This window comes from Eufriesea mexicana, unplaced genomic scaffold (genome assembly GCF_001483705.2).
Source record: "Eufriesea mexicana isolate 0111107269 unplaced genomic scaffold, ASM148370v2 scaffold422, whole genome shotgun sequence".
NCBI lineage: Eukaryota > Metazoa > Arthropoda > Insecta > Hymenoptera > Apidae > Eufriesea > Eufriesea mexicana.
Window position 1 is genome coordinate 223,772 of NW_016908602.1, and position 9,386 is coordinate 233,157.

Below are 9,386 nucleotides of genomic sequence, written 5' to 3' on the forward strand. Positions count from 1 at the left end.
TAATAATAATAATAATAATAATAAAAATATTATTCCGCGTGCATTCCAATATTCGTTAGTAAAGTTAAATAATAAATTTAAATAACAAATATTAGAAGTAACGAAGAGAATAATAGAATTATTACATAATAGAGAATTTAGGGAATTTATTACCACGAAATACGCGGTATTTTATAATACTTAGAATAGATAAATAATAAAAATATTATTCAGCGTGTATTCCAGTATCTGTTGGTAAAGGTAAATAATAAATATTAGAAGTAACGAAGAAAATAATAGAATTATTACATAATAGAGAATTTTGAGGATTCTTTTTACTATAAAATACGCGGTATTCTGTAATACTTAGAATGGATAAATAATAGAAATATTATTCCGCGCGTATTCCAATATTCGTTAGCAAAGGTAGATAATTAGGAGCAGATATTTCCTCTATTTTCGTTCCACATTATCGACTCAACTTCTCGCGAAAATGGCATAGGCGTATGTTTAAAATTGTTAAATCCTTCGGCACCGCGATTTTTATATTTTTATATTTTCAACGTTTCTTTCGGCGGAAAATAAAGAAGTGGTCCATATTCTGTTCTCCCGTACTCGTTAACGAGGAGGGAAAGTTTGCAGCGCGAAACCACGTGCTGCTTCCTTGGCGCGAATATTTTCCCTTCCGTCCTTTTTCCTTCCGTTTTCGTTCTACTTTGAAAGCTTCGACGCACTTTGCACCCGCTGTATGCATTTCTCCTCACCGGGCATTGTACCCTAATGAAACGAAGAAACTAACAGTAAGTGGCGAGCGCTGTAAAGTTCCGCGGAAGCTTTTAATTAGGATTACACATTATCCGAGACTCGCGCTGCGCAAGCAGCCATTTCAATTACACCGACGAACAGCCCCGTGGAAATGGAACAGTTTCGAGTTAATTTCAGATACGAACGCAATTACGATTCGAATTATTCGTATTTCTCGTTCGAACGTTACACGTGTCCTATCTTCTCCCTCTCTCTCTCCCCCTCTACTTTTCTCTCTTTACTCCGAGACCAGCGTACTTTTCGTTTCGAAAAATGTCGAAAGACCCTGGAGAAATGGAACGTGTAACCGGGTTCCGCGAAATTCGAGCGGTATTCTGGGCCAAAATCGAGACAACCTCGAACCGGTTCCCTGGAGCCGGATCGACGAGAATTTTTCATCGGCTTATCGATATAAATTTTTGTTTTCAGCTACGGCTGCAGATTTCCCGACGCGATATCGTATCTAGGTAAAAACGGCGATTTGAACGGGGAGCATAACAGCAAACGCAATTTGATTTATGCCCACGAACGTATGAAATAAATTCGCAACTGATCCGTGCCCGGGCACGACGCGACCAGTCAATATCGGCTTAAAAGGGAAAAACATTTTCGATTAATGCTCCTTTGGATTCTTTTACTGACGTGTCCATGGTCCCCATGGACACCCATTCGACTCTTCGGGACACGAGCAACGCGAAACAAACGTTATCGAGCACCCTCAAATCCAAGAATACGATAAATCTCGAAAAGCACGGTAAATACTCGATTCCTTATTTTAACTTCGTTTTAATTTCGTTTTAATTTTATCCCAACTTCGTTTCAACGTTGAACGAAAAATCGTGCGCGTTCGATCGATAACCATGGTCCCCATGGGCGCCCGTTCGACTCGTCGGGACGAGAAATTAACGTCATCGAGCATTCTCAGATCCAAGAATGCGATAAATCTCAAAATACTGGATAAATACTCGATTCCTTATTTTAACCACGTTTTAATTTTATTTCAACTCTATCCCAACTTCCTTTCAATGTAGGACGAAAAATCGCACGCGTTCGAGCGATAACCATGGTCCTCATAAATGCCCATTTGACTCGTTGGGACGAGATACAAACGTCATCGAGCCCTCTCAAATCTAAGAATCCGATAAATCTCGTCCGATAAAATAGTCGATAAATACTCGACTCCTTATTTTAACTTCGTTTTAATTTTATCCCAACTTTATCCCAACTTCGTTTCAAGGTTGGACGAAAAATCGTACGCGTTCGATCAAGACACCGAACGATAACCATGGTCCCCATGGGCACCCGTTCGACTATTCAGGACGAGAAACAAACGTCATCGAGCACCCTCATAAATCCGAGAATCCGATAAATCTCGAAATACTGAATCAATACTCGATTCCTTATTTTAACTCCGTTTTAATTTCGTTTTAATTTTATCTCGACTTTACCCCCATTTCGTTTCAACGTTGAACGAAAAATCGCACGCGTTCGATCGAGAACCATGGTCCCCATGGGCACCCGTTCGACTCGTTTGGACGAGAAACAAACGTCATCGAGCACCCTCAAAAATTCGAGAACCCGATAAATCTCGAAATACTGGATAAATACTCGATTCCTTATTTTAATCTCGTTTTAATTTCGTTTTAATTTTATCTCGACTTTATCCCAACTTCGTTCCAACGTCGGTCGAAAAATCGCACGCGTCCGCTCGAGAAACTGAGCGATAAATTCGGCTGGACGCGTGGCTGACGTTGGGAAAAACGAGAAAAACGACATCGATTTTTCTTCTTTATTATCCGTCGATTAGGGACAAAACGACGCCATTGGCGGGGAAATTGCGATCTCGGAGCGATAAAACAGCCGTGCAATGAGAACGAATATTCGCTGTGATTAAGGAAGGAAATTACGATCGCGAGAGGATAAAATGGGCCGAGATGAGAACGAATGCGACTCGGGAGGAAATTGTTCTTTAGCTCTTTGAAACACAACGCCGGAATCTCGTCTGGTGTAAAAAGGAGCGACAGGTCGGTTCATCTGTAGAAAAATGCCTTCGATTATTTACTTCCAATCGAATTAACCGGAATAACGCAGTTGTTTCTTCGCAGACGAAGCTCCGTTGCTAATCGTGAAGACGATTCGCACGTTTTCCTGCCAAGTTCTCGAACAGAAACTTCGTTCTGTTTTTCTCCAAATTTTCCAAAATTCTTCCCGCGTTAGTTCTCGTTCCCCGTCTGTTGAAATATGATTTTTATTCGATGAAAATACCAACTCGGACTTCGTCTACTCTTACGCGGAAGAAATTAAGCTCCGGAGGCAGGGAAGGGCGAACATAAATTCGCCATTTATTTCAGCATTTTTTAAACCTCAATCTAAAGCTTCCATTTTAAAATCTACGTTATTAAAATTACTTCGCTACGTGTCTCCATTAACCCTGAGAAGCCACAGTCGAGAGGGAAAAAGTTTAGCATGCAAGGAATTACCTTGGCCGTGTAACGCGAAGTGTACTGCTAAAGGGTGGAAAAATTTCGCGAATTTTTGGCTCGCGTGCCCCTCGTGCGACGCGGCTCGTGCTGGACAAATGGGGAAAAGATTGCCGGGAACTCGCGAATTGTTTAAAATCGAGTCCCCCTAAATAGAGTTCTCTTTAAACGAAGCGTTATTGCCACTCGTGGAACAGTCGTAAAGGCAGCGTGCACAGTTTGCTCGTTCGCGTTCAACAACTTTTCCACCGGAATAATCTTATTCGAGATCTACATAAATTTCCTCAAGTGGAGTTAAGTACGTAAATTACTTTTTTCCCCCTCCACGCTCGGAGGGGGCATTCCGGATGTAGCACCCTGTATCCCGCCTTTATTCCCCGGATGTGTTAACCGTGAATCGCGAGCAGAATGCTAATTACTCGAACAAGGGTTGAAAATGGCCACGATTATCGTTGCTTGATCGGTCATTCGAGACGCAAACTCTCGTTCCAACGACGTAAGCGTGGCACTTTAAACAAAAGCTCTCGCATTATCGTCCTGCCTCCTCGCTTTCTTTCCGCTAATTGAAACTTCTCTAATTGTCAACGAGTTCCTGGTATCATCCGCGTTTTCTGATCTCCTCCAAGTCTTTCCCACCGATCGAGCGCGATTTTCTGTCGGAAAATTCGCTAGATGGAATTTTTTTCGACTTGCACGAGACTTGGACAAAGTTTAACTTCATACTCCGACCAAGGGTCAAGTTAAATACGGTCTTTTCCGCGATGGGGTAGAGCGAGAGAGAGGAAAAAATACGGGAATAATTTAATTTTGACGTACCTCGTTCGCTGATGGAACCGAGAACAAGTTTCCGGTTTTAGCCCCCTTTCGCGCAACTTCCCTCTGGCCGTAAGTTTTCATTTCCGTAACGTTGCGTGAATCGTCGGTGTTTTTTGAAGTTTCGCGGGGATGGAAATTTATTTGCCAACTTCTTATGCCTGAACGGCAAAGCAGTTCGTATTCTGCCGCGACGCGAAGAAACGCGTTAATTTTTCCCAACGCAAAGTGAAGCGAGTAATCATCAAAGATACACTCCGATGTCTCCGGGCGGAAAATCGGGGAAAGGGGAAATTTAGTTTCCGGTATGTTCACTTGAGTGACGATACCGTCCCTAAATTACGGTGAAATTATTTTATGATTACGATAGTATCGAATTTTTCTTTTGTATTAAAAATTCCGATATTATTTTCTGGCCAACCTATCGTATATTTTATTTTATTTTATTTTATTTTATTTTATTTTATTACATGATATTGTAATATATTCAAAGAGTAGGTAATACGCGTGGTTCAGGGATGAAAGTTGAGTGGGGAACAAGGGGTGCAGATTTCGAATTATCCTTTATACAGGAATATTATTTTCTGGTCAAGCTATCGTATATTTTATTTTATTTTATGTCATTATGTACTATTGTGCTATATGCAAAGTGTAGATAATATGCGTGATTCAGAAATGGAAGTTAAGTGAAGAACAAGGGGTGCAGGTTTTGAATTATCCTTTATACATTAATATTATTTTCTGGTCAAGCTATCGTATATTTTATTTTATTTTATGTCATTATGTACTATTGTGCTATATGCAAAGTGTAGATAATATGCGTGATTCAGAAATGGAAGTTAAGTGAAGAACAAGGGGTGCAGGTTTTGAATTATCCTTTATACATTAATATTATTTTCTGGTCAAGCTATCGTATATTTTATTTTATCTTATTTTATTTTATTTTATTTTATTTTATTTTATTTTATTTTATTTTATTTTATGTCATTATGTACTATTGTGATATATACAAAGAGCAGGTAATTCGCGTGGTTCAGGAATGGAAGTTGAGTGGGGAACAAGGGGTACAGGTTTCGAGTTATCCTTTATACAGGAATATTATTTTCTGAATTATATTTATATATTCTCTTAGATTGTCCAATAAATATCATCGAATTTTTATTTTATATTAAAAATGCCGATATTATTTTCTGGCCAATCTATCGTATATTTTATTTTATTTTATTTTATGTAATTATGTGCTATTGTAATATATAAGAAGTGTAGGTTATAAATGGAGTTCAGGAAGGGAAGTTGATTCGAGTTATGCTTTATACTGTAATATTATTTTCTAATTTATATTTACATATTTTCTCAGGTTGTCCAATAAATATTATCGAATTTTTATTTCATATTAAAAATACGGATATTACTTTCTGGCCAATTTATCGTTCACTTTATTCTCTTTCATTCTTATATAATTATGTAATATTGTAATATATACAAGGGGTAGATTAAAGATGGAGTCGAGGAACGGAAGTTGAATAGGGGACAAGTGGTGCAGGTTTCGAGTTAAAAGCGAACCTCTGCTTACCTCATGGTCTATGCGATAATTTTCCGGTTAAGACGTCATCGGTTAAAACGCCTGTACTTACAGCGGGACGTAATATTCGCGCAACGGTTTATTTGCATAATCAAAAAAGAAGACGGCGCAGGGAAAGCCTTCAAAAGGCGTTTCTAAATAGGAAACGCAATCTCCCGTGGGTCGCCTCGAATGCTACGTTATTAACGTGCCATCTTGCCGCTAGCTATACCGCATTCTTAAGATTGAATTAAAAAAGAACAAAAATTTTCGACAACTTCCTCGTATTCGGACTTCGAATTTCCATTTACGTTTCAGAATCGACCGCTGAACGCGATTTAATTAAATCGCGTTTCGGTGAATCTCAATGAAATTGGAAATTGTCCTCGGTTTATTAGAAGGCTTCCGCAAGGAGATCATATTCGCGCTGTGCGCTGTTCAAACGGGAATATTTTGCATGGTAATAAAAAATACGTCTCTGGTACTCTAGAAATCCCGAATATAGAGAGAAATGGAGAGAGATCTCTGATATCCTTTTTCTTTATAAAGTGCTCAATGGTCTTATAAATTCTTCCGATATATTAGAAAAATTCTCAATCGATGTTCCAACTTTTCATTTAAAACGATTCAACTTTCTTCGTGTACAACAAGATAAAACCGATTTTGCATACCACTCGGGTGTTAATAGAATGATTATTAATTTTAACAACATTTATCCTACCCTAGATCTATTCAGCCAATCTTTTCACTCTTTAAAACAGCTACTGCATCGCACCTCTCTGTAAACAAATTTTGTTTCTTTATACCTATACGTATCTCGTCTGTTTGTACATTTGTATATTTTTATTTTTTCTTTTTCTTTTGTGACTATTAATTTTATACCTCGCTGTAATAATTTTCTTGCAATTTTTCTAATAGGTTAATCACGTATAAATAAATAAATAAATATCCATAAATTTGAACCGATTCTTTAAAAATAAATATACGCGAGTAATTTACGTATCGCATAATTCACGAGAGAATACGAACTATAGACGTGAAAAGATTGGTCCGAAATTCCCCCGAAAATGCTGAATTTTTATTTTTCCGTCACCCTGTATAATTTAATCGTACCAAATTTCGACAGAAATCGATAAGAGTTCCTCATGCGCGATAACGAGTCATTAAAACCACAATTCGATTGACGCGCCGAGAAAACGAATAGAATTTTTAGGAACACTCGCCAGCTTCGAAATATAATTGATCGATTATCGATTATTTAACCTTCGTTATTAATTACACCTTCGTTGAACCGATACTCGCGCCATTCTTCCGCTTCTTTTGCTCGCGTCTGAACAAAGCTTCATCCGTCTCTCATCCGCGAACCTCTTTAATCTCCACCTCGCAATCAGCTTTATTTATTTAATCCAGCTCTCGATAGATTCGATACATCTGATTACCGCGAGATTATCGCGTGTTCCCGTTACGATGGAATTCAGTTTCCACCTTCATGAGAGGTGGAACTCAACCTGCCCGATAAGAGGCATTTTTCGATTAGCAGGCAGCGCGAAAAGTTCGGAGCGGAGATCCACTCGATCGTTCCGTTTTGTCCACCCTCTATCAATCATGCCGGCGAACTTAGGCGTGTTGGAAACGGAGAAAGATGGAAACTAAACATTTACCTTCGCAAACGCGGTTCCGACTTTTCCAACGTCTAAACGCGAGATTCACGAACCCTGATACGCTATGCCGAGACGCGTATGTTGCTCGTCGAGGTCCTCGCTCGTCACTCGAGCCTGGACGTCGCGACGCCGCGCCTCGTCCCGGATATCGACGGGAATTTTTAATCACGGTGGCAAAATGAAAGGAAAACACGGTAATTCGGTGTAGCGAATTTGAATAGAGCGCGATCTGAGCGAAAAATCGCATTTCTCGGAAATACAAAAATAAAAGGGGGGGAAACCGGGTTGAAAGCTTTCAATGGATGATCGGAATAAATATTTGTTCAAATCGACGGAACGTAGAAGGTAATATCTATTAAATATTTCTTCGCTTCCTTTTTTCTTTCTTTCGAAATTCGCGCGGCGATGTGTTTCCCTGCGCTTTTTTTTTTTATAAATCGCGAGCAACAATGTCGCGTCACGGGAAAAACCGCCTGTCGGCTAGCTGGCAAAAAGGTCTGTTCCATTTTTTCCTCCGAAAACACATCGCATAGCCCCAAATTATTGGAGCGAGGAGAAAACTAACTGACCGAACGCATATTGAACGTTACCAAACGTCAGCTCCAAAACGGAATTTATGTCTCTACAGAATGACAAATAATTCACGGCCGGTGCACCGTCTCTCCGTGAAAAACTGCACTCGTATTTAGACCATAATATAGGGTTTAATGCGAAGGATGGATATATCTGTTTCTGAAACGAAGCATTGTGATCGAAAATCGGCCCATTTTCATTCCAACGCAACGGTCTTGTAACTGTCTCCTACCTACACTTATCACGAAAACGCTAATTTCTTTCATAACCATAAAAAAAATTAAAAAATTTAAAAATTTAAAAAAGATTTCAATCTCTTGCTGTCTTCCAAATATCAAAGAAACAGCCTTTCCTCGCGAGAGTCCAGGGACCAGGTACCATTAATCCAAAATTAATATACCCCTAATTGATATACGAAAATCTGGAAAATTTATTTTCCGACCTGACACATGATCGAGCGATCGTTAAAAAGAAACAGGCAGCGTCATCGATCCGTGAATCACCCGTTAACATCATTTCCAAAGATACCATCCGGTTAGCCATCACTCTCCTATCAAATCTATCTTTCGCGTCAAAACAGTTAGAGAACCACCGATTCGAAAGGAACCATCGGACAGAGTCTCCCGAGAAACGAAAAAGAAAGAATAGTTGAAAGTTTCAAACGATCGCATTCGCGTAGAAACGCGCGCTCTGGTACTCACCTCAGCCGATGGGCCGAGCCGGGAACTTCCGGGACGTGAACTCGGGAAATTCGTGGAAATTCACCAGTAAGAAAACGAAGCACGCTGGACGAGAACGGTATCAGCCGCGTAAACCGGGATAAATCTCGATGCAAGATAGACACACGAAACGAAGGCGGGAGCTTCTCACGATCGAACCGCACACATACGGCACGAGGCGCGCGAAGCGACTGAGCCTCTTTCGAGCGGCGGAGTCGCTGCAGACCAGCCGACCTCTGCCGAATCGGACGAAGGGTATCGTTCGTGCGAGATCGTAAGGATTCAGCGCCGTCCACGTTGCAAAAGCACGCTACTTTACGCGCCCGCGAAATAATCGTGCCAACGACGTTCAGCAGTCAACATGGTTCCGCGTCCGCGCAACTTCTGTCATAAGGATCAGGCTGCTAGGACCTGAGAACACCGTGCGCGACTCGCTGCCATAGAGCTGCGAGCGACCTGGTCCGCGAGTTCCCGGATGAATAAGATGCTGGATACGTTTAGGAATCTTCCAACTTGGTCAAAGATTGCTTTTAGGAGATCGAGTTGCGGAGTATCGTTGAGAGCTAACTCGGTAAATGGAGTTCGAACACCTGTATCGAGCAAGTCTTTCCAAGAGTCAGGCTTTCATCGGGGACTCGTGACGTTCAGGATTTCCTGTCTCGCTCGGGAGTTTTGACCCTTTGCGTTATGGTTACGAGTGTGACTTGGAGTTTTCGCCGAATATGAGAATTATGTGGTATATATGTTCGTTGGAGGATCAGAATTTGGTGAAATTTGGAGAATTTTTGTTGATTTT

The 9,386-nt window shown here is 40.4% G+C and overlaps 1 protein-coding gene across 1 annotated transcript in view; it reads right to left on the reverse strand.

Annotated features, from left to right (window-relative positions):
* Nucleotides 1-8,696, reverse strand: part of LOC108545449 (brain-specific angiogenesis inhibitor 1-associated protein 2-like) — a gene marked incomplete at its 3' end in the record, with an annotated part of 217,061 nt that extends 208,365 nt beyond the window's left edge. Inside the window, exon 1 of the mRNA XM_017897072.1 lies at nt 8,573-8,696. The remainder of the gene's footprint in view (nt 1-8,572) is intronic.
* Between the last annotated feature and the right edge of the window lie 690 nt (nt 8,697-9,386).